This window comes from Enhydra lutris, unplaced genomic scaffold (assembly GCF_002288905.1).
Source record: "Enhydra lutris kenyoni isolate GAN:26980312 unplaced genomic scaffold, ASM228890v2 scaffoldscaffold5, whole genome shotgun sequence".
NCBI classification, from domain to species: Eukaryota; Metazoa; Chordata; class Mammalia; order Carnivora; family Mustelidae; genus Enhydra; species Enhydra lutris.
The window spans coordinates 41,065,462-41,090,162 of NW_019154089.1; positions in this window are offsets into that span (position 1 = coordinate 41,065,462).

A 24,701-nucleotide genomic window follows, 5' to 3' on the forward strand; every position below is an offset into this window, starting at 1 on the left:
TCACCCAAGAATTTTGCCTCCTTTTCTGGGGAGTTAGTGCATCTTCAGGTGTATGCAGGATCGTTTTATCGTGTGAGATGGAAGGATGACCTTATCATTATCTTATTTACATTTTAAGTATGGTTTTAGGGGATTTATATGGATACCAAGTTAATGAGGGGTAGACTGTAATGGTTAAATTCATATGTTAATCTAGTTAGGTTATGGAACTCAACTGTTTTATTAAACACCAGCCTAGATGTTGCTGTGATGATAGTATTTTAAAAATGTGATTAACATTTAAATCAGTAGACTTTTAAGTACTTAGGCATATATCGCCTGGTCCTGTCTTATCTTGCTAGCTCCAGGCTATTTCTTTATGCCTCTACCTTCAGAAAAATTTCCCATAACAAATGCCATCATCTCTGTTCACTTTTGCCCCCTGTCATGAGCACGCTAAAAAGGTGTACACATGAGTTGTCCTTCCAAAATGTCAGCTTTCTTCAATCATAAAGCAAAGCTAAATCACAATTATATAGCAGGTTCAGAATTCCAAAGTCAATGATATTTCACCAGGTGATTAAACTTGGATCCTTACACAGCACACAAAGCAGGACGGAAGACAAACCACACAACAAATAAGATAACAGAAGGTTGTAGGAAGTGAATGAACCAAACCTGAAGTCAGCCTGTGGGCACGCAGTTGAGATAAAGCTTTGGTCTAGCCTGGGTCAGCTCTCCCTCAGTATTTACTGCTTCTAATGTTCAAGCAGTGGAGGATCTGGGTTCTCTACAGACATCAATCAGGAAGAACCTCCAGAGGTAGTTGCCTTTTTTAAGTGGCAAGACAGAGAGGGGTCAGGTCTGAAGATTCTGACAGCTTGCTGCCAAAATCCTTCCCTTTTTGAAGGGGTTAATCAGTTTTGAGTCCCCGAAGACCTCCTCTGCTTCTGCCCATTATCAGTTCTGGGGTGTCAGCTGATGCTGGTCCCCATGATGTCTCCTAGCTGCAGTACCTTAACTGTTTGTGTCATTGCTTGACACAGGCTCCTGCTTAACATGAGAGACTCCATTTTGCTCTCTACACCCCCAAATTAGGAAGATCTGTGAAAGCTGTCAACACATTTGAATAGAATGAAACCATCTGATGAGACTGTAGATTCAGCAATTCAGGAAACACCCAGCTAGGAAACAAGAATCCAGTCTTGCGTTGTTGTAGTCAAGACAGCTTCTTTGAATAATTTTTTGTGTGTCTCTCTGGCCTCTTTCCTGACTTAGTGGTCATGAAAGCCTCATACACAAGGCATTCCCACAAAGCCTGTTGCTCTCAGTTCTCTTCTATTACCGTGTTGGTATTAAACGTGGACTTGAAAGTAAATGTTTGAATGGTAGCTGATAGTGCTAAGTCTGAGTTCTGCTATCTCTTAGTAAACCATGGCTGGAAATATTTTCTCTCAGTTATTACTACATTTGTAATACCTCCTACTTTCAGCTCCGTTTATCCTAATTTCAAGGACAAATAGAACAGTTTCATTCGACATCCTTGTACACTCTGTAGAAAATATTGTAAATTATTAGTATGGGATGATTTTGAAAGTCTTTAGAGGCTTCTGTAAGCATGTGCTTTCATTTAGTTTTCTGTTTCATTTCCATTATAGCCTTATGAAGTCTGCCTTCCAGCTAGAATTAACTACTAGCCATTGTCATAATTACTCCATGATTTTTGTTTTTTACATACAAGTTCTTTGGCCTAAAATATATGTTCCCAACTTCTTGTCTCCCCTTCATGTATTACTCAGCCTCTAATGCTGTCCCACCTTGAATATCTACAATGTACCCAAAGAAAGTGTGTGCAGTTGATCCTTGAACAACATGGGTTTGAACTGAATGGGTCCACTTATACATGAATTTTTTAATATAAATACAGTACAGTACTGTAAATGTATTTTCTTCTCTTTCTGATTTTCCCAATAAATTTTTTCTCTAGCATACCTTATTTCAAGAATACAATATTTAATACATACAACATACAAAATATGTGTCAATTGACTGTTATTGGTTAGGCTTCCAGTCAACAGTAGGCTGCTAATAACTGAGTTTTGGGGAAGTCAAAAGTGATACCTGGATTTTTTTGATTCCTCAGGGGTGGCCACCCCTAATACTTGCATTGTTCATTGGTCAACTGTACTATTATAGTATATGGCAAGAACATCATTTGAGGGACGCCTGGGTGGCTCAGTTGGTTAAGCAGCTGCCTTCGGCTCGGGTCATGATCCCAGCATCCTGGGATCGAGTCCCACATCGGGCTCCTTGCTTGGCGGGGAGCCTGCTTCTCCCTCTGCCTCTGCCTGCCATTCTGTCTGCCTGTGCTCGCTCTCTCTCCCTCTCTCTCTCTGATAAATAAATAAAATCTTAAAAAAAAAAAAGAACATCATTTGATCTAAATACAATGTCAAGTCAGTGTATAAAACTCTAAATTAAATAAAAGAGAGAAAAATCAGCATATATTTTCTGAATTTTGGGGGAGAGCTTGGCAAAATTCAATTTTCCAAATGGCTTGAGAATCTGTCCATAAAATTCAGGTGTTATCTCCAATAAAAAGGTTTTTCCACCTGCAAGAAGGGAACATAATCGTAAGCTTGATTTATTTTAAAAATTTTCATTGTTTTCATGTGTATCTACATATATACATATATATGGACTTTGAAGAAAAATTAGAAATGAGAAATGATCAAATTAAAGTGAAATAAGACATAATTTCCTTCACTAGTATGCAACATTAATGGAGATTAATGTGTAAGGTGATGTAAATATTTACATACTTTATTAAAAAAACAACCATACCGGACAAACTTTTCATTAAATCCTTTTTATTTTACATTTAATAATATATTTTATTTTACGTTTAATAATATATTTAAAAATATAATAATATATTTACATTTAATAATAATATATAAGTCAGTTAATTGACTTTTAAGATATCGTGTTTTTAATAGCTGTACCATATTCAGTTGCCTGAAAGTAACAAAGTATACACATTTCATTTAAAATTGTTTTTGAGCAATTTGGTTACTGTTTCCAGTATATTAAAAAATATGTTAGAAGGCCTAATTATCCACATTTTTAACTATATCTAAATTTACAGTCATAAAATAATTTTACAAAAATAGAATTGTACAATCAAATGTTATTCAGTTTGAATGCTTTTGTTTTAAATATATTGCATTAGTATGGCCAACAGATCAGTAAGAAAATAGACTAAACACTCCAAAACAAAGACATGATACACATCAGAAACAGACTTTTAAAAAATTAATTAATTAATTAATTAATTTGACAGAGAGAGATCACAAGTAGGCAGAGAGGCAGGCAAAGAGAGAGGAGGAAGCAGGCTCCCTGCTGAGCTGACAGCTGGATGTGGGGCTCTATCCCAGGACCCTGGGATCATGGCCTGAGCAGAAGGCAGAGGCCTAACACACTGAGCCACACAGGTGCCCCCAGAAACAGACTTTTAACTATAGAGAACAAGCTGATGGTTACCAGAGGGGAGGTGGGTGGTGGGATGGGTTAAATAGATGATGGGGATTAAGAAGTGAACTTGTGATGAGCACTGGGTGTTTCATGGAAGTGTTGAATAACTTGTACACCTGAAACTATTATTACACTGTATGTTAACAAACTGGAATTTAAATAAAAACTTGAGGAAAAAAAGTAAAAGTGAATGCCCCCCCCCCCAAAAAGTAAAAGTGAATGGCAAAAAAAGTTTCAGAGACCCATAAGACTTGATATAACACTAGATTAGATCTGCAAGGAGGTAAGGGAAGAGGGGAAGGACAAGGAGGGTGAACAGAGAAACTTTGGAGATTATCCATAGTTAAGACAAAGAAAAGGAACTAGCAAATAGACTGAGTAAGGATCTCAGAAAATAAGAAGGTGCATTTTTGTATAAAGTAAAGTTTCAAGAAGTATGTGAGCTATAGTTTGAATGATGTGTAAGCTATGCATGCATCCACTAAGTTCTTTTTTTAATTCAATAAGTATTTATTGAAAGCCAAATATGTATTAGGTACTAGGAGCATGAGCACAAATAAATTAGACACATCTTCTATCAAGAAGCTTATGGTCTAGACATTCCTATTAAATTAAGAATGTAATCAACTCTAATACTAGATAAGAAGGTAAATGTAACAAAACAGTGACATTAATACATAATCGAGGAGTTCTGAGATTATTTAAAGGGAAAATATGATAAATAATATTAATTATTTTGAAAAAGTGTTTGATACAGGAATAAGTGGAATTTTCACTTAAGCATTATGGATGGCTTAGTTCATTAAATGTTGCTTCATAATTTTATTTTTCTCCAATGATAAACTTTCTAAAATACTGTTAATTGACTAATTTATTATATTATCAATGGATTTAATAAAAAGGCACTATTGGACAAACTTAAATATTATTATATTGTAAAATTTTTTGGGTTTATATAAAATAAATTTGAATTTTTTGGTAAATGAGTCATAAAGAAGAGAAAGGTAGTGAAAAAAAGTCTAATAAACAAATTAATACTGCAGATTAAGGAAAAATATTAGCTGGATTGTTTGATCTTTTGTTGCATTTACTAGATGATTCCCAAACAGATTCTATATTCTTCATTGGTAGAAACTCTACATGCCTCAAAATTTATTGTTCTTTCTCAAAGATCTTTTCAGAGAACAAACCAATAAACAGCTGAAGAGAAATGATTTCAGAAAAAGAAAATGTGCTAGTACCAGAAATTTCACTATTACTGTTGCTTGGGCTGCTAAAACTCCTTCATTTGTCAGTGTTGTTTTTCATATTAGAGAAAGAATAAAAATAAAGCAAATAAAATCCAAATCTGCCTGGAGGTATTTGAAAAGATATCTCCATATCTGTGAGTTTAAATTACTTTGTTCTCCTGGCCTCATCATTTTAATTTATTAATTTATTTATTTTAAAGCTTTTATTTTGATCTCAGTTAGTTATATACAGTGTAATATTAGTTTTGGGTGTACAATTTAGTGACATTTTAATTTATTTTTCAACAACAATAGTTTTAGAACTGATATTAATTTTTTTAATTATATAGAATCAGGCAAGTAGACAATTATATCGTCACTTTTTTAAGTGACAATATAATATATTGTCTTAAGAAAAGTGACAATATAATATATATTTCCAATATTATTCCATAAGTCAAAGCATTAAAAAATAACAAATTGGAAGGGAAGATGAACCATGAGAGACTATAGACTCTGAAAAACAACTTGAAGGTTTTGAAGGGGTGGGGGGTGGGAGGTTGGGGGAGCCAGGTGGTGGGTATTATGGAGGGCGCGTATTGCATGGAGCACTCGGTGTGGTGCATAAACAATGAATTCTGTTACGTTGAAAAGAAATTTAAAAAAAAATAACACTTTGAGGGTAACTTATGCTAATTTTGAGAATCAAATTTTAAAAAATGACTTGCACTAACATGGCTATTCACCTTAAATTTTACCAGTGATCAAGATCCTATGTCACTATAAAGGGAGGTGAGAACACAAGGAAACTTTGAAGTGATATGCTTAGAGCTTTGATATAAAGTTTGATGAGACTCAGCATTTAGCCTGTCAGCCTGTTGGTCTGGAAGCGCATTGCTTATAAAATTAACAAAAGAAGAATGTCTAACATTCTTAAAATGAGGAAAATAGGATTCTTTCAAACTTGTGTTTTATTTTCCATATCTGCTAAATGGTTTTGAACTCAGATCTATATACATAATTTTGTAGTTCTTTGTTCTACAATGCATCAATTTGTTATATCAAGGAAAAAGTAATGCTTATAGCATGAGTCTGAATTTTGAAGATGATGGAAATTCTATAAAGACCAAGGTAAAGATATTTTAGTGGAAATTCTGTTTCTACAATAAAATTTTACTAATTATAGACAATGAGTTGATAAATTCCCTTGCCCACTGACTTTTCTTATGCCCTTCAGTTAATGTGATAAGGAAAAAAATTAACACAATAATTTCCTGGAACCTGTACTTCTGGACTCTCATACATAGCCCATGGACAGCCTGAGGAAAGATTCTAACCTCAAAAGGAATTATGCCATTCCCAAGACAATATTTAACTTTCCATTGTCTTAATCATAAAGGAATTAATGTCTGTAATTACTTGAAGTGTATCTCTTTAGTGTCCTGCACATGTACATATCCAATGATGACTAAGACAATGAAAGCAAGGGCCATACATCTAAGCTAGGGTTTCTCAACAGAAGCACTAATGATACTTCGGGCTGGATTTTTCTTTGTTGTGGACATGTGCACTGTTACATATGTAGCAGACTTTTAGCCTCTAACTGCTAGATTCTAGGATCCCCTGTCCTTTAATTTTAATGACCAAAATGTCTCCGGATGCTGCCAAATATCTCCTGTGGCCAAAAATCATCCCGTTTTTTAAAATTTTATTTTATTTTTTCAGTGTTCCAAGATTCATTGTTTATGCACCACACCCAGTGCTCCATGCAATACTTGCCCTCCTTAAAACCCACCACCAGGCTCACCCATCCCCCACCTCCCTCCCCTCCAAAAGCCTCTGTTTGTTTCTCAGTGTCAACAGTGTCTCATGATTCATCTCCTCCGATTTCCCCCAATTCACTTTGTCTTTCCTTCTCCTAATGTCCTCCATATTATTCCTTATGCTCCACAAGTAAGGGAAACCATATGGTTAATTGACTTCCTCTGCTTGACTTATTTCACTCAGCATAATCTCCTCCAGTCCTGTCCATGTTGATACAAAATTGGGTATTCATCCTCTCTGATGACTGTGTAATATTCCATTATATATATGGACATATCTTCCTTTTCCATTCATCTGTTGAAGGGCCTCTTGGCTCTTTCCACAGTTTGGTGACTGTGGCCATTGCTGCTATGAACATTGGGGTATATATGGCCCTTCTTTTCACTACATCTATATCTTTGGGGTAAATACCCAGTAATGAAATTGCAGGGTCATAGGGTAGCTCTATTTTTAATTTTTTGAGGAATCTCCACACTATTTTCCGAAGTGGCTGCACCAACTTGCGTTCCCACCAACAGTGTTGTAAGTGAGTTCCCTTTTCTCCACATCCTCTCCAGCACTTGTTGTTTCCTGTCCTGTTAATTTTAGCCATTCTAACTGGTGTAAGGAGGTATCTCAATGTGGTTTTGATTTGAATTTCCCTGATGGCTAGTGATGATGAACATTTTTTCATGTGTCTGTTAGCCATTTGTATGTCTTCATTGGAGAAGTGTCTGTTCATGTCTTCTGCCCATTTTTTAGATATGATTATTTGTTTTTTTGGGTGTTGAGTTTGAGAAGTTCTTTATAGATCTTGGATATCAGCCCCTTGTCTGTAGTGTCATTTGTGAATATTTTCTCCCATTCCGTGGGTTGCCTCTTTGTTTTGTTGACTGTTTCCTTTGCTGTGCAGAAGCTTTTGATCTTGATGAAGTCCCAAAAGTTCATTTTTGCTTTTGTTTCCTTTGCCTTTGGAGACATGTCTTGAAAGAAGTTGCTGTGGCCGATGTCAAAGAGGTTACTGCCTATGTTCTCTATGATTTTGATAGATTCCTGTCTCACATTGAGGTCTTTCATCCATTTTGAGTTTATCTCCATGTATGGTGTAAGAGAATGGTCAAGTTTCATTCTTCTATACATAGCTGTCCAGTTTTCCCAGCACCATTTACTGAAGAGACTGCCTTTTTTCCACTGGATATTTTTTCCTGCTTTGCTGAAGATTGGTTGACCATAGAGTTGAGGGTCCATATCTGGGCTCTCTACTCTGTTCCATTGGTCTATGTGTCTGTTTTTGTTCCAGTACCATGCTGTCTTGGTGATCACAGATTTGTAATAAAGCTTGAAATCAGGCAACGTGATATTTTTTTCTTTTTCAACATTTCCTTAGCAGTTCGGGTCTTTTATGGTTCCATACAAATTTTAGGAAAAACCATCTCATGTTGAGAAACCCTGGCTGAGCTAATGTCTCTTTAAGTCAATAGCAGGTGCTGAGGAAAATACCATTCTCAAAGAGAACATGCATATTTAAATTTTTTATGGTAACCATTCTAAGGGTCCTTATCTATTGATCTGGAACTCAGTCTTACCATTTTTGTAATGGAAACATATTTCTACATTAGTCATGTGATTTGCATACCATAAGGTAGATAAAAATTGAGAGATTTGCCTCCATTTGCCTAAAATATTCTATAATCAAACTAGAATTAGAACAATCTCATCAACTCCAGTTCAAGAAGTTTTTTACTAGGTGAAATTTACAGTAACCTATAAATTCTGTTTCATTTCAAAAAAGTATGTTAACTCAGAGGAAACAGGTTGTAATCACTCTTTTCACATCTAAAACACACACAAAGACCTACACACACATGGGTTGGGGGAAGGGTATTTGCCTAAATCTATCCTTTACTTTGCTTTAAAATATATGTTATTTTATGCCACTTGGATAAAAGAATAACAAAGTGATTCCATAAGTTAAAGTTCTTTCAGTTTTTAGTGGTTTTCCCTTTACTTCTAATCAGTTTATAAACCCTTTTTCACAGATTGCACTTGTAGAAAACTATAAGTTAATGAAAAGTCACAATCTAATTCAAATGAGATGAAGATTTCGAAGTGAGATTTTAAAAAATAGTTTTCAAAATGCCCTTAGGGAAAATGTTTTAGTATACTACTGATAAAATAATATAAATATAATCATCATCATAATAAAAGCAGTGATGATAGCACATTTTTTCAATCACATTCCTTTAAATTCTTTGCTTGTTATTTATTGAATCTGCACAAGAATCTTAAGAAAGAAATTTCCCCAATTTCACAAATAAGAAAACTGGGGTGTAGGAGAATGGGCCAGTAGGAAGGTTAAGTAATTTCCTTGAAATTGTATGGTTATGAAGTAGGGGAGCCAGAGTTTGATCAATGTCTCAAAGAACCCCCACTAAAAATCTTTCTAGCTAATTCATTTGCTCTCACTCATTCATAAACCATTTTTTTAAGTATTTGAAGATATAACTTGACCTTGTTGCTAGGCTAGTTTTAAAGTGAAGTTTTCATTTTTGAAATCTTAGAAAAATGAGGGAAGATGTTTGAGTGAAGGACTCTTCCATTGTATATTGGACAGCTAAATGTTACTTTGATATCTGTAATAGATGTGTAGTGTCACAAAGCCCATTCCCTGATGTCTAAATATGCACTTTCAATACTCTCCTTTTGATAGATTCTTATCCTATATAACCTAGATTTTATTTATGCTATATATACATACATATCATTATATCGATTTATCTATATGTCTATCTATCTAGATATATCTTTCACTTATGGCAATCCAACAGTAACAAAGCTATCTTAAACCTTCAGGGTCAAAACACAATTCAGAACACATAATCCAAGATACCTAAGAAACATGACATTTTACCCCAGGTACCTATGAGAATAGATGAGAATAAGGATGTATTCTTATACACTTAACAGCAAACATGCCTTTGAGAGTAAATGACCTACATACAATACTTTGCAACAGAAAAAGAAGTGAAAGCAAATAGATATTTTGGTATTATGTTCTAAGATCTGAATAAAATATATTTATCATATTTAAATGAGATAAACATTTTAGTATCCTGAAATTTTGATTATCAAAATATTATTACTGTGATTTACCTAGAAACATTGCACTTCAAATTTGTATGGATCATAGTCTTTCTGCCAATCAATAATGCGTTGATTATTATACCAGTGTTACAGTGTTACAAACAGAAATGTGTTCTTACTTGTGACACTGTCTCTACTAGTGTTAACAGTACTATTATGTGTAAAAGCATGATTGTTATAGAGCACATATTTACTCACTTTTGGTTGTGATCTTAAATTCTAAAATCTAATTCTTTGTCCAAAGTAATAAAGTTACTTTTACAAATGCATAATTCCTAAGGAAAGATGTGCCCTTCAAGGAACACATTTTAAACATCCATGTTAATGATTAGAAGCATGCATGCATGTTGAATTCATATAGCTTTAAACAGCAATGAAAACATACCACCAACAAAATAGATTCCTTACAATGCTAATTTACACTATCCAAATTCACATGGGGGATTAACACAATATATTCTTCTGTTTCTAAATAGAAATTTAAGTAATTAAGTAATGGCTCACAGAGTAGGACACTCGTATTCTGGAAATATTTTGGAGAAAGCCTTTGACATGCTAGAGTAAGATGTATAAACTGTATTGCAGCTCAGGAATATTTAGAATATTTCAGATACTAGAAATGACATAGCCTTTGTGTATGGTATGCCTTTAGTACAATTTAGACCACCATTTGTCCTCAAGTAGGTCTATTTAAAGTATAATTGACTGCCCTAGCAATTATTGTGAATAGCAGCTGTCTGCTAGTAAAAAGGCATATATATAATGAGGGAGAAAGGATCAAATACATGCAATAGAAAAGAAAAGCATAAAGAAAATATCTATATGAGGCATTTTAGGCCAGATTTTATACTTGAAAGGAAGAAGGACTATTAGCCATTTTCAATTAGGGACTATAAAAAAAAATGAATGAAAGTACTCATCTATTTATGAAAAGCAGCTGGGACTCCCCAAACCCAAAACTAGCAAAAGTTTATTTGTTCTAAAACTGTTACAGCTTACAGGATTTCATTTATTTTCATGAGCTATGTTAGGTTTTGTGAAAACTTTCTTGTATCATGTACCTTTGGCAACACACAAAACACCTTGCTTTGTTTTTCTCCTAAGTAGCTACATAATTAGATGGATTATTTCATGTGTCTGTGCCTATGTTTGCTGAAGAGAACAAGCCAGATAAATTAGCACTTAGCAGAACTCACAATAGCACATAATATGCCCTTGTGTTTCATATAAAGCTTTATTTGTCATTCACGGCTGGTTGGCAAAACTGACTTTGCTTTTGAAAATGACAGGTGGTACTCTGGTGAGCTCTGTATGGAAAAAGAAACAACCTTCACCAAGACAGTTTCTGTCAATAGCGTCCATGATTTAGTATTCAATCTGGGCTTGTGTTTCTTCTAAAGTTCTGTTTCATTTGCATCTCTTAGGTCTGGCATCACCAAAGCTCTTTAATAATTGGGATTCTATACCACAAGTCTAGAAAGGCAGGCTTCTTCTCATCTCTGCAGGCCTGATTAAAAGACAGGTGAAGTTCAGTATATTTCAATAAGCCTCAACATTCCATGTCAGGAATCAATAGCTCTCCTTCTTTTTTTAGGGGTTATTAAATTGCAGCTGTAACATTAGCCTTCTTTATCTAATTGATTGTCTTTTCACAGGGCTAAGAAAATCAATAGCAGTCAATGGGACTGCCCTGTTTTTACCTAATAGATGTTTTCTCCTAATTGGCTGCCTGGGTGGCTTCACCGAGCTCAGTATGTTTTCAGAAGTCCACAGTATGTTGCAACCCTTGTAAACTATTTTACCCTGTACAACAGTTATTGATTTTATAATGAAATCTAGAAAAATCAATAGCAATCAGGAATATAGATCAGGATTCCTAGGTACGTTGCGACAAAGGGCAAACTCACTTTGCTACCACTTCAAACTGTGATCCAATTAAACGTGTCCTTAAAACATTACATTTTCCAAAGACTTTGATCAAAGTCACTTGATTTGTTGCCCAAGACCTGGCTTAAAATCCAGGAACTGAAATATGTAAATAAAAAAATTCATTAAAAAATAACAACAGTTTTTAATTGACTATTTCCTGTAAATCAAAATTATTAAGGGTAAATGATGAATTTGCTAGGGAAAATGCGACCTATCAAAAGTCATTATGTACAATATATAGTCAATTATACTCAATTCTGGAGAATTAATAATAAAATGTATAATTTTAAGTGCAAAAATATATTTGGTCGACTTGCCTAATTCTTTACATTTATCTCATCCTAGTGAGCAAATTGCCCCAATATGGGAGAAGCACAAGAATCTTCCAGCTGGTCTTGCATTACTGAATCTGTGTTCAAACTCCATCTCTGAATGGTATTACATTTTTACCTCTGAATCTGTATTGAATACTTACCTGCATAAATAACACAATGTTATAAATCAGTTTGTGCTATGACCAGGCTAAGAAGTTCTCAGGAACAACTGTGTCCTCTTTTTCAAAAGTCACAATTTAAAAGACATGGGAATTAAATATGGCTTTTTAAAAATTTTAATTTATTTCCTGAGAGAAAGAAATGTTTTTTATTTCTGAAGGCCAAGAAGAATAAGAATCTCCGTATATATATATGGACACACCACATTTTCTTTGTTAGCGGTGACTTCTATTGTTTATTGCACATTATTACAGAGTTCAATTTTGGAATCTTGTCTTTTTCTTGATATCTTGAATATAGACTGACAATGTCTCCTCAGATATATTCTGAATGCCCATTTTTATTTCAGCTCTGGATGAGATTTGCCTGTCTGTATTCTTTTCTTTTTTTTAAAGACTTTTATTTATTTGACAGAGAGAGAGATCACAAGTAGGCAGAGAGGCGGGCAGAGAGAAAGGGGGAAGCAGAGTCCCTGCTGAGCAGAGAGCCCGATGCAGGGGCTTGATCCCTTGATTGAGATCATGAACTGGGCTGAAGACGGAGGCTTAACCCACTGAGCCACCCAGGCGCCCCTGCATGTCTGTATTCTTAAATTACACTTGTTTTGATTCCCATCTAACAATGCAACAAAGAGCAAAAAGTCAGAAATCTCCACCCAGGGCTTGCAATTTTATAAACGATGCTCCTTTTCCCCTTGTTATGACAACGTACTGGACATTGTCGTTTCTCTAACTAGAATCATAGGCTCAAAAGCAGTTTACTAACACTTTCCAGATTAGCATGCTTGTAGCTTACTCTTTATCATTCTTCACTGAATTGACATGCCCTGCTGAAGTGTCGTGCCATTTAATATGCCTAAGCATGATGGGGATGACAGTTCCATAGTCCATGACAGTCAGCCCATGTCTACGGAGCTGTCCTCAGCTCTGAAATCACATATCTGATGTATATGTCGATTTGACCTCAGCTCCGCCAGTTCTTCCCCTATTATCTGACAAATGAATAAATAAATAAATCATATCATAAACCTAACAGCATTTACAAGAATTGGACTTTCACTCATATGGCACTATTCTTAAGGAATCCAGAAGTCAAGGAAAGACCCGGGAAAGATTCTTTTATTTCACCAAGCTTTGTAGAATGGGGTAGGGACTGAGGGTGGGAAAGAGCATGGAAGATAATGATACCTTTCTCAAGCCTAACAGAGACAAATGTCAAAGAAAGGTACTAAAGTGTCAACCACACATAGTCAATAATGTCCACGTGCCTCAGTATACAATGCTGGTTTGTCTAGTTTAAAGAGTAAATCAGTGTCCTTTCTTGCTTTTACAGCACAGACTAAATAATGGTGAAATAAACAAAGTTCATTTTCGTTCCCTCTCCCCTCCCCTCTGGTGGCCTTCTCTCCATTCTCAGACACTCAACACTATGCAGCTCTTCTGCTCCCCTGCCTCCTATTTATAGATCCTCAGGACAGAGCAGGGTAAACTGATTCATACTGAGTATGAAGGACTGATAAAGCTAGCTATATCATCTCTCCTAAGCACAGCAACTTTTCATGTGGGTCAGAATATAATCAAGAGTGTGAATCTTTAGTATTGAAACTTTAGATCACAGTTATGGGGCTTGACATTTTTTTTTTGAGACTCATTTCACACCGAGTATTAAGTTCTCATAGCATATTTGAGAAGTAAGAACATGGCACGACTATATTCAGAAGTTTACAGTCATAATATAAAATGCATAAGAATACAGAAAACAAAAACGTGTAAAATCTTTCAGTTATGTATTGCCAAGGATGTCATCTTATTGATGTAGGTATCTCAGCCATTTACAAAGGCACGAAGTGCTTTTTGCCTAGAAAAATTTCTGATTGGATTATTGTGTAAGCTAGGGCCTTCCTTACATGTCATCAAATGCATTAAAATTTATGAGCCAGTTAACTAACTTTAATTACCCCAATATTCGTCCTCATTTTGATAAGTGATAAAAAATGTGAATTCCTGAAGCAAGAAAATCTTACATGACCAAAGTATCAGTGATATTCATCAGAAGTTTTTGACTTCATCTTTGTTTCTTTGATTTTTTTCATGAGGTAGTATTCAATGGTTATTTCCCTTTTATTCCCAAATACATCTTAGCCTTTTTTAAACAAAAACTCTGCTATTTTTAAGTCTAAGTCTAAAAGGATTCAATATGTATATATTGTATATGTGTATATAATGCACCTATATGCATATATACTTGATATCCAAATGTATGTGCATGCATATACATCAGCTCACACAATTGTTGCTGTGACTATTGAAACAAAACAAATTTCAATGAGAAGTCTGTTCTTTCTACATTTGTACTGAAGAACTCATTAAAAAAATGACCTTATCAAGTTATAAAATAATATTCACAGGGGCGCCTGGGTGGTTCAGTGGGTTAAGGCCTCTGCCTTTGGCTTGGGTCATGGTCTCAGGGTCCTGGGATCGAGCCCTGCATTGGGCTCGCTGCTCAGTGGGGAGCCTGCTTCCTCCTCTCTCCCTCCCTGCTTCTCTGACTACTTGTGATCTTTGTCTGTCAAATAAATAAATAAAATCTTAAAAAATAATAATAATATTCACAGAGCAGCTGCTGCTTCTCCATCTCCCCCTTCTCATCCTTCATTAGCATCACCACTGTCATAATTATTGTTATAAATACAATGCAATTATAGTTCTAATGGTAAGGATGGTGATTTTATGGTTTTTTCATTTGAAGTGTAGTTATCTTTTTATACACTTTGCTCACATCTCAACAACTCAAGAGATCTCTTTAGATCCTGAAACATAAAATATTTCTGTCAGAGATGAGGGACAAATGAAGGGAAACCCTTATCCTTTTTCTTTCTTCTCTGAGTGACCTTTTCAGGATTGGGAACAAGTGTACTCCATTTGGGTCCCCAAAAATCTAAACACTTTTTTGGTTCTTTTCTTTTTACCTTTCCTACATGCAGAAATGGACCATTGCTCTTAAACTTTTATGGCATTTCATTTTTAAGTTGGAGAAAAGGAATACAGTTTTAAACAAAGCAGTTTTACCTAGAAGTTGAATTTACAATCTTATATTTAAATTCTTGCATGACAGATAGGAAATAACAGTCATTTTAATAGCATTTCTAAAATGAGATATATGTTCTGCTTTTATCAGAAGCTTATGATTTGGCAATTATCATGCCAATATTTATCCATGCCTGCTTGATCACAGTCTAGGAGAGGAGCAGTTCCCAGAGTAACCTGCGGAAGTAAAGTCATAGGAGATGGCCAGCAAAGGACAGGTACACAGCCAGGAGATGAATGAAATATTTTAAATGAAAGACCTCTTGCTTCCTCCATCGAAGTTAAGTTAAAAGCAGTGTATCCCATTCGGATTGCCTTCTCCCTTCCCTTCATATACTGTGCTAGATGAAAGCCATAAGTAATATGAAGAATATAATCACTAGAAAACCATGTTCACTATACTGAGAACTGAGAAGAACTCTTCAAGAATGGACCATAACAAGGGATTTATCTGTGATCTTTGCAAAAAAAGCTGGATGATTTAGGAACTGAGACAAAATGATGACAGTGTAGTGGCTCAGTTCTCACCTCTGCAGGCGAGATTGTCACAGGTTATTGAAAAGCCTGTTGGCAATAACACAGTCTGTCTTGAGTTGGAAATAGTTACTGAATACAGGTCTCTCTTTGACAGCATAATGAGCCATAATTGTTACAACACTTGGACTTCACATGAAAATTAGAGTAACCTTATGCAGTATCAACCCCGAAGTGGGTGTTCATGATTTTTAAATATTGCTTAGATTTTTGTATCCAAAAGAATTATAGATCATCTATCTAGCTGGTTTACCTAATGAGAGCATGTTTGGTCATAGCCTTTACCATGAAAATAGGTAGCATGTTAAAAATCATGAAAATAATTTCATCCAACACATTTATTTATGTTCTGTTTATGTCACAAAAGGAACATGATTTCAAAAGAAATTAATAGGTCCACTGGGATACCAGCTGTGACAAAGACACTCTTTGACACTGTGGTGATGCTGTGTACGTGTTGAAAATTGAACGAACACCTCTTGGAAACTTGACATTGAGAGATGTAATAGAATGAAGATTAAAAAGACTTCCCACATTCTATGAAGAATCATTTCCTTTCTTAAAGGTTTATTTCTATGTATGCTAAAAGGTTAGTCTGACACATAAAGACAGAATTTCTTGTAAAATAAGGGGTAAAAGTGAATGTTCTATAGAAATGAAGAAACGTCAACTCTGCATCCAACTGGGAAAGTGATTGCTGTGTAGCCTTAAATCCTTACTAGGTCTATTCTTCCTGGTTCTTCTGGGGATTAGGATAAACGGGAGAGGTGGAGATTGTGGGAATAGTGAGAGGGGTCAGAGCAGGATGGTATGATACTAGGATAAAATGAAATTTCCTATATGTTATTTCTCGAGGACAATCCTTCTGCCTTAACTCAATAACTGATATTTTCCAGTATGTTCTATATAACTTATTATTGTGTTAATATAATTATATTGTTTAATATGCATGGTGTTTTGGTGACAGAGTTCACTCTAGTTGATGTACTCATTCATTTAATATCTGTTTACAGCATGCCTAAGTTTCTGGTATTCTTCTGGTCCTGGGTAAATAAGACAAAATCCCTGTCCTCATGAATCTTATGTTGTAGAAATTATGTAAAAAAAGATTATCTCTATTAATCTAAACTCACCACTTAATGATTATGAGCAATTCAGTACATCAATTAGCAGTCCATCGCCTTAACCACTCGGCCACTTCGTCCCTCAGTACATCAATTAATCTCAGTTTTAGACTCTATGATGTGAGAGCTCTTTTATACTCAATTTCAGCATACATTATTTAAATAAATACCTATTAATATATGCTAATATAATCATATACTCTGATATAATTCCATGTCTTAATATAGTTCTCAGTCTGAGAGCCAATAGTCACAAGCCATCTACCCTGCCTTAAATTCAGATGACTTTTCTTAATGTCATTATATTCATATGGTAATCATATTTGCAAATCCCAAATTATTTTAAATTGTTCTCCATCTTCATCATTCAGAAATTAACTGGTCATTGAGAACTGCTATTTATTTCTGTGAATTTACTTTTACATTCTCTTACCTGTCTAGTTTTGTAGTAAACATCCCTTTCAGACTCATAAATTACTTCAGTAAGCTTCAAGCAAAACCTGAATTAGTGTCTTCAGAAATTTCAAATGATTTTCCAAGCATATCTTCCTTCATACTGCAATGCAAAGTATGCCAAGTAATTGAAGTTTACTTCATTCTATATTTAGCTAAATTTTTAAAATGTATTATCTTAAAAGATATTATTAAGTTCTGTCAATGTATCAATAAGTGATTGTTCTCTGATAATAACTCCCCTATAGATTTAATGCAGAAAAATTTTTTAAAGTCCCCTAAAAAGGTGGCAAAATAAAAAATTATCCACAATACCACTATAAATTATAACCTGTTATTTTTTTTATAAATGAATTCTCAGTTTATTTTTCACTTACAAACACAGGGATTGTGATATGCAGGCTATAAAAAAAAATCTAAGGTGTCATTTACACAAAATGAAATGCACCCATTTTAAGGAAAGCAGCTTAAGAATTCTGCACCAGTTACCATGTTTGTGTGGGGGAGGAGGGTTCCACACACCACCAGGCAACGCTCTGTGACACCTGTTGGGTGTCCTACAATTTAAGTTTTTCTGGAGATAGTGTCAGAGCCCACAGAATAAGGGCTCCACTCTCCAAAACTGCCCCCAACATGATCTTCAGATGTCAGATCCTCACCTGTGCTTCTGGCTAACTAGCTAAAGATCAGAGGCTCCAACGACCCGTTTCTTGTGTCATTAATTTGTCAAAGCCAGTGACCAAACTCAGAGAAACATTTTATTTGGTAGATGACCAGTTAATTAGGAAAGGATGTTAACTCGGGAACAGCCAGATGGAAGAAATGCACAGAGCGAGGGAGGGGAAAGGGCTCAGAGCCCCAGAGACCTTGCCGGGATTTGATGTTAGACTTTGTTAGAGAAGGAGTAGAATAGGCCTTGCTTTAGGCCATGGTCCTTACTGTTACTTCATAGCCTCTGCGGTTTCTAAGCTGGATATTCTGATTTGTCAGTGTGAAATACGCTAACAAGGTCTACAGTCCGCTTGTGCCCGACCTACCCTCTCCCAGCACTCTTTGATCTGTCCCACCTCTGTGCTGTTCTGTTCTCAAGCCCATAAAGGCCGCTTTCTGTTCAGCCTCATGCAGTTTTGTCCTGCTCTTGGCCACAGACTCAACAGAGAGAGAAGCCTCACACAACTTCCTGATAACTCTCTGCACAGATCTCCACCATCTAGATGCCTGTCCAAGGCTTTAGCCACTCTTAAATTTGTTGGGCTCTCCTCGGACCCCAGTTTTTTGTGCCATGGTCAGGAAACTGTACCTGGGACGGGCCTGGGGAAGCATAATATCAAATCAGAAGTTTCTCTTTATTTGGGCATCTTGGTGTTGCTCTTCTGTAGTCTGAAAATAGATATTTCATCTATTTTTCCTCACATAGTTTTCAGTGGGAGAGCTAGTCCAATAGTAGCTACAGTCATAGCTACAAATGAAAGTTCATATTTAGTGTTTGAATATGTTTTTCACTTGTCAACAAATGATAAACATTTTATTCATGCCAACATGGTATTTAAAGATTTACATAATATTAATTACAAAAGTGAATTAATTTATATAACATGTCCTGTGTTTGGGCATTTAGGTTAGATCTTTACATTTAGTGTTTTCTATGTGCCATAGACTGGTCCAAATGTTTTACAGAAACAAAGTCACTTAATCCTCACAAGAAAAGGTATAAAGTAAGGGTACAACACTTAATTGTTCAGATGAAGAGACAAATGCATGGAGAATTAAGACAATTTACTGAAAATCATCAAAGTAGTAAATATTTAAATAGTAAATATTAAGCCTAACTATATATTTAATTATTTTTTAATTATTTTATTTAAATATATTTAAGCCAAACTATAATATACAGTTTAACTCTTACATATTTAATCAAAATCAAAAATACCTTTTTTTTTTAAGTATTTATGTGAATTCCAGTTAGTTACCATACAGTGGAAGACTAATTTCAGGGGTACAATATAGTGATTCAGCACTTCCATACACCACCGGGTGTTCATCACAAGTGCCCCCCTTCATCCCCATCACTTATTTTGCCCATCTCCCCACGTCCCTCCCGTCGGGTAACCATCCGATTGTTCTTATAATTAAGTTGGTCTCTTAGTTTGTCCTTCTTCTACTGTTTTCCCTTTGCTCATTTGTTTTGCTTCCTAAATTCCACATGAGTGAAATCATATGATATGTGTCTTTCTCTGACTTATTTTCCTCAGCATTATATTCTCTAGGTGCATCCATGTCATTGCAAATGGCAAGATTTCATTCTATTTGTGGTTGAATAATACTCCACTGTGTATATATATCTTTACTCATCAATCAGTGGATGCTGGGGCTGTTTCCATATCTTCACTATTGTAAATAATGCTGCTATATAAAAGTAGGGGTGCATACACCCCTTTGAATTAGCATTTTTGTATTCTTTAGGTAAATACCCAGTAGTGTGATCACTGGATCATAAGGTAGTTCTATTGTTTACTTAAAAATATCTCTGATGGATGAAAACTGGTATCACACTTGAATTAAGAATTTATTAATACAGAAGTTTAAATTTTTTATAGTTTAGTTAACCATAAGTGATTGAAATTTTGTGACTTACTGGTTTATCTCATTTGCTCAATTTTCCCTGGGATGTTCAAATTTTGTTCCTAAGAGGTCTTAATGTATAGAATATTAATCTGTCAATCATTTATTTTATGCTTGTGTGCTACCTCTGCTTTTTTTTTAAATGCCAATCATGTTTTAGAATTATGTAAATGTTCACCTATATGGTTTTTAGGGTATTTTTGTTTTGCTTGTCTCATTTAATTTTTAACCATTAATTTTTTTCTTTCAATTGTCAGTTCCTATTAATAAACATTTGGTAAACATGACATTATTGATTTAATCTACAACAATTTTATTGTTGTCATATTCGCAGTTATGTTTCTGAGCTTTCCATTTTGTGTTATTGTTCTAGTTGGCTATTTTGTCACTATTTTAGTGTAGAGTAGTATATTTCTTTAATTATTTTAGTTATATGATGCATCTTAATACCTGAAAGTGAATTTCCCCGTTCAGTAATTATTTTCATCAAAATCTTTGTGATTATCTTTGTCTTTTCTACATTCCATATGAACCGAGAATAAGTTTGTCAAAGGACCTGTATATATGTATTTTTAAGACTAGACATGCTTTATATCATACTTCATGTATACACTTCTTTATAAAGATTTAGAATTTTAACCTCTAAGATGAGAAAACACACTTTTCTTCATCCATATTATTCAATATTTTAAAATTTTATCATATACATCTACACATTGTTTAGGGTTATTTGCTAACCTTCATATTTTTTATTGCTATAGTGAGCGTGATTTTCTTCATTTTAATTTTCTATAGGCTATCATTGTCATGTTAGAAAACTATTTTACTGTGGATATTAATCTTTTTTATTTTTATTCTTTTAAAGATTTTATTTATTTATTTTAGATAGAAAGAAAGAGGAGGGGCAGAGAGGAAAGGAGAGAGACTAACAGATTCCATGCTGAGCACAAGCCTGAACCAGGGATCAATCCCAGGACCCTGAGATCATGACCTGAGCCAAAATCAAGAGTCAGATGCTCAACCAACTAAGCCACTCAGGTGCCCCGAATATTATAACCAGTCACCTTACTTAGAACTCTTAAATTTCTTTTAAATTTTAAGTAGACTGTCTTGGAAGTAGCAAAATAGTAACTATATTGAAATAAGACAAATTAAATTTAGAAATATAATTGTTTAACAGATCCTTTATTTTTCTTACATATATGCAATGTCTAAAATTTTAAGAAAAATATTTAATTATAGAAATAAAATATTTAATTACAGTTGTGGTAAAGGGCATGCTTCCCTAATACTTAATTTTAGAGAATATGTTTCTGAAGTTTCAACTATAAAAGTAATATTGGCTGTAGTTTCAAGTAAACTATTAATCATATTAAAAATAAAGTCTATTTACTTTTTATCACAAAGATATATGAAATTTAATCACATGTACTTTAGCATCAGTTTGGATGATCTCCTTACATTTTATGGTGTAGTGAATCTTATAAAAACATTGGCTTTACATTGCCAATATAAATTCTAAAGCATAAAAAACCAAAAGTTTTAAACAAAAATAAAATGATTTTATGTTAAATAAAAATGAACACAATATAATGAAACATTATCAGTTATATTCAACCAAATTATCTTTAAAGAATTTTTTTAAAATTCTTCATATTTTAATATATTCCTTTACTTTTTAGATGTTTCTTGACTATATTAGATGTTTTGCCTTTCATAATGTTTTGCCTTTTCCTAAAAATCAAATCAACAATGCATTTTCCAGTTCTGTAATTTTGTCCTTGATTTGCTTTTTACTTCATAAATCTTTTTCTTCTGCTTTGTTCAGATTTATTTTATTGTTTCCTTTCTAAATTCCTCAGATAAATGTTCAATTCCTTTATTTCCATTTATTATTTCTTGACCAAAAAAATTATATTTGTGTCTAACAATATGTATCTACTTCATAGATTTTACTCTCTTCAGGGTCAATCACAAGAGCACTGGTTTCCCAAAACAGCCCAGCCACCTAAGTCAAAACTGATCTTATTATCTTAGCAACATATTGATGAGTACAGAACAGGAGACTTTCTAGTATTTTCCAATTTCTAGAGAACCAGTACACCACCATGGATGAGTATATGCTAAATCATTAATTTTATTTGGTCCTCACAAATCAGAAGTTGTTTTGAAAAAAAAGGATGTCTTTTGAAGTTAGGTTTACTATTCCCATCAAGAAAGATTTTGTTAGAATATATTAAAATGGGGGCGCCTGGGTAGCTCAGTGGTTTAAGCCACTGCCTTTGGCTCAGGTCATGATCTCAGGGTCCTGGGATCGATCCCTGCATCAGGCTCTCTGCTCAGTGGGTAGTCTGCTTCCCCCCCTCTCTCTGACTGCCTCTCTGCCTACTTATGATCTCTCTTTCTGTCAGATAAATAAATAAAATCTTAAAAAAAAGAATATATTAAAATGGTTTAAAAAGCAAATTGTGCCCTCTAGGTCACAAAAGGCTTTTTATTGATCAAAAATTTTATAAATGTGTATGTTAAAACTATAGTAGGTGATGTTAGGCCCTCTGTAGCCCCACTGGCACAGCAAAAAATCAAACATGGAAGAATCTAGCAAAGATCTACGAAGTTACCTTACAGGATAGTAGGAATAATCTTGAGGGCTGATATTATAGCTTTCCCAGCCTAATGGTAACAAGGGACAAAGACTCTTTCAGTTCTCTCCTTTCTGATCTGGAGAGTTCTTTACTCCATCCAGGCTACACTGACCACTTTAACTTCAGGCTTTGTGTCAGAAAACCTCAGTTGTTCCCTTGCATTTATGTCTGGTGTACATATTGTATAGGACTTTATCATAATTTGATAACAAACTGAAGGGGGAATATCTTATTACTTAAGGTTGTCAATCTTGACGATATTCAAAGTAGAGCCAACCCATTATTGTCAACTCTAGATCGGAACATTAGAAATGGGATTTTGAATTATCTTATATTTAAAATGCTTATACATTTGTGACTTACATGCAAAACTATGTAACATGAGTGCTTATTATCCATTTTATTTCTGCTACCAGGAGATGAGAGTCATTAGTACATTTTGAATCATCACATTGTCACTTCATATGATAGGGAAGACATTTAGAAGCCATGTCCTAAGGAGCCTATTGAAGGTTTATTGTTTGGGGTCTATGACAAGTTTTGTACATTTTGAGTAAAGACATTTTTTAAGGGAAGATTTTTAAATACTTGTGAGCAAACTAACATTTAATCTAATTTTTTTCTACTATCTCCAAATTACATTTTTATCTTCACCAAGTACCTGAACATAAAAGGTTAAGCAGAATATGCAACCTGAGATTGACATACTAATGCCCCTCTTCTCCTAAGATATTCACAACATATTTCCAAACCCCAGGAACCTGTAAATATTACCTTACATGGCAAAAGAGATATTGCTAATTCAATTAAATTAAAGGCCTTGAGATAGGGAGCTTAGCCTGGATTATCTGGCTCAATATAATCAATATAAGTCCTTTAAGGAGGAGAATCTTTCCCAGCTGTGGTCAGAGGAAAATGTGGCTATAGGACGATCAGATGCAGTATTGCTGGCTTTGAAGATGAAGGAGGGAGGCCATGAGCCTGGAAATGTGGAGAGCTTCTAGAAGTTTGAAATGGCACAGAAATGGATTTTCCCCTGGAACTTCCAGAAAGGAAGGCAGCCCTAGGGACACCTTCATTTTAGCCTAGTCAGACTGACTTTACACTTCTGACCTACAGAGCTTTAAAATAATTTTATGTTGGGACGCCTGAGTGGCACAGGCAGTTAAGTGTTGGACCCTTGGTTTTGGCTCAGGTAATGATCTCAGCATCATGGGATCGGGTCCCCAGTCAGACTCTGTACTAAGTGTGGAGTCTGCTTCAGATTCTTTCTCCCTCTCCCTCCCCACTCTGGTGTACACTCTCTCTCTAAAATAAATAAATAAAATCTTTAAAAAAAAGCATAAAAATAATTTTATGTTGTCTAAGCCACTGAATTTATAATAATCTGTTATGTCAGCAATTCACCACTATCAATAGAAGTGTACTAAATTTATTTAATAATTGTTCAATATATATCATTAATATTATCAACATACAATTAAATATTTTAATACTGTTATATTAATTTCTTTTGAATGTGGGCTTTTTTTTTTTTTAAAGATTTTATTTATTTATTTGACAGACAGAGATCACAAGTAGGCAGAGAGGCAGGCAAAGAGAGAGAAAGGAGGAAGCAGGCTCCCTGCTGAGCAGAGAGCCCGATGTGGGGCTCAATCCCAGGACCCTGGGATCATGACCTGAGCCGAAGGCAGAGGCTTTAACCCACTGAGCCACCCAGGTGCCCCAAGAAATAGACTTTTATATACATACAATGGCATATTATTCAGCCATAAAAAAGAACAAAATCTTGCCATTGGCAACAACATGGATGGAGCCAGAGAGTATCATGCTAAGGGAAATAAGTCAGTCAGAGAAAGACAGAGATACCTCATGATTTCACTCGTATGTGGAATTTAAGAAACATAAAAATAAAATAAAGGGAAAAAAAGAAAGACAAAACAAGAAATAGCCTTTCTTAAAAAAAGATTTTATTTACTTATTTGACACAGAGAGAGAGCGATCACAAGTAGGCAGAGAGGCAGGCAGAGAGAGAGGGGGAAGCAGGCTCCCCGCTGAGCAGAGAGCCCGATACGGGACTCAATCCCAGGACCCTGGGATCATGACCTGAGCCGAAGGCAGAGGC